Source organism: Tupaia chinensis, unplaced genomic scaffold (genome assembly GCF_000334495.1).
Source record: "Tupaia chinensis unplaced genomic scaffold, TupChi_1.0 Scaffold141538_1, whole genome shotgun sequence".
NCBI classification, from domain to species: Eukaryota; Metazoa; Chordata; class Mammalia; order Scandentia; family Tupaiidae; genus Tupaia; species Tupaia belangeri.
The window spans coordinates 73715-78798 of record NW_006201399.1 but is presented as its reverse complement, the minus strand read 5'-3'; the positions used below and the strand labels follow the sequence as shown (position 1 = coordinate 78798).

The 5084-nt window shown below is 39.0% G+C and overlaps 1 pseudogene; it reads right to left on the bottom strand.

Moving 5' to 3' along the window:
• Positions 1–1352: 1352 nt before the first annotated feature.
• Positions 1353–1832, bottom strand: LOC102481093 (LYR motif-containing protein 2 pseudogene; annotated as a pseudogene).
• Positions 1833–5084: the final 3252 nt, after the last annotated feature.

Below are 5084 nucleotides of genomic sequence, written 5' to 3'. Positions count from 1 at the left end.
GGAGGCTGAGTAGCCAAGGAATGAACTTAAAGGAAAAATGAAAAGAATTAGAGAAGAGGAAAGAAGAAGAAGAAGAAAGGAGGAGGAGAAGAAGAAAGAAGGAAAGAAGAAGAAAGAAGAAGAAAGAAAAAAGACAATAAAAAATTTTATATTTTAACTTTAAAAAGCAAAAAATTAAAGCAATATTTCACAGCTCAAGTTCAGTGGCTATCTCAGGATGTGCCTGGCGTTTTACCTTTTCTAAAAGGGAGGGGGAAAGGCACAAATTATCACAATAAAAGACGGACTTGAGAGCCCAGAGAATATTTTACCTTAAAAATAATTTTTTTATAAATGAAAAGACATGGGGAGATACAGAGAAACAGAGAGAGACAGAGAGACAGAGAGAAGGATAAAGAGGTATCCCTACTCACTAGAAATGAATCTGGAGGGAGAAGTCTCAGCAGAATATCTTCATTTTTTGGTCCCTGAAAGCAATATTTCACAACTCAAGTTCAGTTGCCTTTTTTTTTTTTCCATCCACAACCACTAATCTTTCTGTTTATTCTGGACATGTCATATGAATGGAATCACATAATGCATAATCTTTTGTGACTGGTTTCTTTCATTTAATAATATTTTCAATATTCAGCCATGTGTAGCATATCCCAATCCTTCATTCCTTTTTAATGCCAAATAATATTTTATTGTATGACTATACCATATACTTATCTACTTATCAGCTGATGAGCATTTGGACTGTTTCCATTTTTTTGGCTTTTACGAATGCTAATGCTATGAACATTCATGTACAAGTCTTTTACAGACACATTTTCAATTCTCTTGGTTACAGACCTCAGAGGAGAATTGCTAAATTATATGGTAGCTTTTTTTTTTACTTTATTTATTTTTAATTTGACCAGAGACAGAGAGACAGACAGACAGACAGACAGACAAAGCAAGCTGCCAAGTCTGGGACTCAAACCATGGTTGGCCATGTGGAAGTCCAGTGCCTTTAACCACCACACCACTTGCTGGCCCCAGTAACTTTATATTTAACCTTCTGAGGAGTGATAGTCTGTTTTCCAAACTGGCTGTTCCATTTTATATTTCCGCTAGCAGGGTTCCAATGTCTCTATCTTCACCACATTTGTTATTATTTACCTTTTTAATAATAGCCATTCCAGTGGATTTGAAGTAATATCTCATTGTGCTTTTGATTTTGGTTTTCCTGATAATTGTGTTGAGGGTTGTTTCACATGCTAACTGGCCATTTTTTATAGTGACTTTTGCATCTTACAAAAATTGCTGACCTATCCAGCAACATTTTTAAAACACAGAATAAGTTTTTCAGTGCTAAGGCAATTGTTCTGATGTGCTTTCTTTTTCTCTTGCAGATCTACCATGCTCCATCTTCTAGTATTTTTTCCAAATGCTGTATATACATGTAAACAGTTTGACTTGACTTTGGGTTGCCCACTATTAAACCTAATTTCAACAAAACACGTGGAGATTTTGAAAATCCTTCAGAATAATCCAGTACTTAAGATTTTGCTAAAGCAAGTGTTTTTTCTAACTCCTTGAGTTGCATATTTCCATGAGTAATCATCATCCAGATTGTATCCTTTTCTGTGGCACTTTTTTTTTTTAATTCTTCCCTTGCCCAGTCCTTCAGGTATTTGCGATCAGAATCACTTGGAACTTGCTGAATGGCTTGCAAAATCCTTCTGTACAGGAGGAGAACTTGTTGCCTTCTCATGAATTGCTTCAGCATTAACATCGCCGGGGGTAAGCGTGCAGCGACCATTTTCCAAGTTCAGTTGCCATTTCAGGTTAGGCCTGGCTTTGTACCTTTCCCACTAGAAATGAATGTGGAGGGAGAAGTCTCAGCAGAATATATTCATTTTTGGTCCCTGAAAGCAATATTTCTGCACTTTTTCTTTTGTAACATCCAACTACTTAGTCAGTATATCTTGTCTTCCCTGGGCCCAAGGATCATGTCTATTTGATTCACAATTGCTTCCTCAATACCTAGCCCAGCACTGGTCTCACAGAAGATCTTAATAAATATTTACTGAGTAAAAGAATTGACTAAGCCTATTCCTCAGTCCTTAGCTTTCTAACTCATCTTTTGATTCATATTGATAATTTAATAGGCATCCTATTTTGATAGCATATTTCATTGATTGATAAGATTCACTGATTCATAGCCAGCAGGTGGCATAATGGTTAAGGTGCTGGACTCACATGGTCGGCATGGTTCAAGTCCCAGACCTAGTGGCTTGGAAATCACACCAGGCCCCTGCACCTGCGTAGCTTGAAACTCACACCAGGCTCTTGCACTTGCATGCCCAAAATCCTGAGAGGAGAAAGGATTGTGGCATGGCCATCCTCCCAAGGAGGTGATTTTTCACTTTCTGTCTCTCTGTCTCTGTCTGTCCAGCAAGCACATACACCCTATAGCAAAAATCTCTCGACAACAACAAAAAATGATTCACTGATTACAGAAACAATGCTATCTTACATACCAATAAAAAAGAAAGAAATAGTACATTAAGATGTAATATAATGCTAGGAGTTACAATTTTTATTTTATACTTATTAAAAGAGCTCTGGGACCAGCAGTTGGCATAATGGCTATGTCACTGGACTCTCATGTAGTCAACCACAGTTCAAGTCCCAGACTCAGTGGCTTAAACTCATGCCGGGCATGTGTGCATGCATGCCCAAGATCCCAGGAGGAGAATGGAGGAGAAGGGATTGCAGTGTGGCCATCCTCCCTGTGGGGTGATTTCTTGCTTTCTGTCTCTCTGTCTCTCTGTCTTTCTGGCAAGTGCCATTCTATAGCAAAAACCTCACACACACAAAAAAAGAGCTCTGTTATACATAGATATGTATATTATTATAACCACAAAAAGGAAAATGTGAAAATATAAGTGAAACAAATTGATTAAGTATTCAAATTTAAAATGGCTTAGGTATTCACATCTAGAACTACAATATCGTCCACACAATATTGTCCTCTATGTCATGAAGAAGTTTAGTGATGTGGCATTCATTTCTTCACAGAGTATTCAGCATTGTCTTTGGGATTTTTCATAAGCTACAAACATCTTTCTGCAAGTCTTGTGCAGACAAGAAAATTGTACTAATAGGTGTCAGCAGAACATTACAGTCAACACTGAAGACCCACATCCTTTTTCAGAGACCATCAAGTAGACTGCTGACTGAAACAGTAGGAGGTTTTGATTGTCTTGTCATGCAGCCAGAGCTACCAAATTCATACATGCACAGGCATTGTGACTACAGCACATTGTGACTACCACCTGACCAATGCACTAAAATCAGCTTTCAATTGTATGATATACCCATGGTATTAGAGTACTGAAATGTGAGGAAAATGAAACATATTTTAAAATCAATGAGATCTGAAAGTTCAAAAAAGACTCTTCAGAGGTCTTAGAAAAGTTAATAAAAGAATGTGAATCAATTCTCTCTCATACATACTCTCTCATTTAGTCACACATGGTCAAAATCATGACCACAAATTCTGACTCCTCACATTTTGGAATGGAGAGATGAGTGCATGAGGCACTGACTGGGCTGAGGGGCGAGGTGAAAGATCAATCAGTCCACATTTCTTTGGCCAACCCCTGGCACTGGTGCTTCCACTTGGAGGAGGATTTGCAAGGTTCTTTCCTCCTCCAAAGAGTGGGTTGAACAGAGATGCAGGGAGTTGCAAAAAGACACAAGGCACTAATGTAATGTTGTTTGTTTCTAAGTTCAAGGTGAGTTCACAAAGCTCTTACTAGACTTTCAAAACCCATACAAGCTCACAAGCATTTCTTCCCTTTTGGAGCTAGTAATGTGCATGGGAAACACTCACAGAGTGCTTCCTCCCTCTCGGAGCTCTCAGCACTTGGAGCTGAGCTAAGCCTACCAAGGCCATCAGGGCTGAGCTAGCAGAACCAAGGCCAAGCAGAACAGGGCTAGCTAGCAAGGTGGCACAGAGCTAGCTGACCTGGTGCTTTTCTCTTAAAGGGGTTGGGGACAATAGTGACTCATTGCCAAAATCAAACTGTGGCATGCACACACACACACACACACACATTACATTTAATGGTATAAAACAGCAAAGTTATAATTACACATAAAGCACATAAGTACAGTACAACTAATAACATAAGTTGTTTACCCTGTGACCTTCAAACATGATAAGATAGGAGGAGAGGAGCCAGACTAAACCACCCTGACTTCATTTGCAATACAGAGAAATAAGGCACTTCCTAACTTTCTGCTAGTGCAATAAAGGACAGTGTCCTCTCAGAAGAGTCTCTTCTCACTAAGCACTTTTTTACCTTAGAGAGATACCCTTCTAAGATATCATTTTTAAGGATACGGTTGTTTAATAAATGAAAGTTTCTTAGAAATGTCCCATCACAAAAGAAAGGATTGTAGTGCCAGAGGTTTCCTAATCCCCAGTCTAGCATTCTAGGATCTTGTAGAATACTCAATCATGGCTGAGAAAGTAGGAATAAAAGGGACACCACTGGAAAATCCAGTAGGCCTCTCTGGGACCCAGCTTTCTCATTGATAAAATGAGAATACATGACTATATTTTGTAACAGTTCAGGTTCCTAGTGGGAAAGATGGCACACTCAAATGGGAGTGTTAATAAAGAAGACTATTTACAAGGTGTGGACATGGATAAAGACACCAGAGATGGTGACATAAGTACTTCCCATTGGCAAAATTCAAATAGAAGCTAGAGGTCACAGAAGTCCATTGATGCGGTCATGAAGACTTGTCCCCCAGGACCCAGAACAGTATAGAGAAGGGGCAGAATGGATCTTAGAGGCAAATAGAGAATATCCAGTACAGAAAATCTCTCAGTTGCCATAGAGCTCCAAGAACCCATGATCATTTGATCAAGCTTTTATATAGCAAGAAGTAATTTCTGAGTATTTATTGTAAATATTTGGGGAAAATCTCACAGGATCCAGTTTCTCATCACTCAGTGAGTTTAGCTCAGAGAGCAGCACTCACGCACTGCTCTTGGAAACAGCTCAGACTGAGAGCACCACACTAAACAGTCCCTGCTTTTC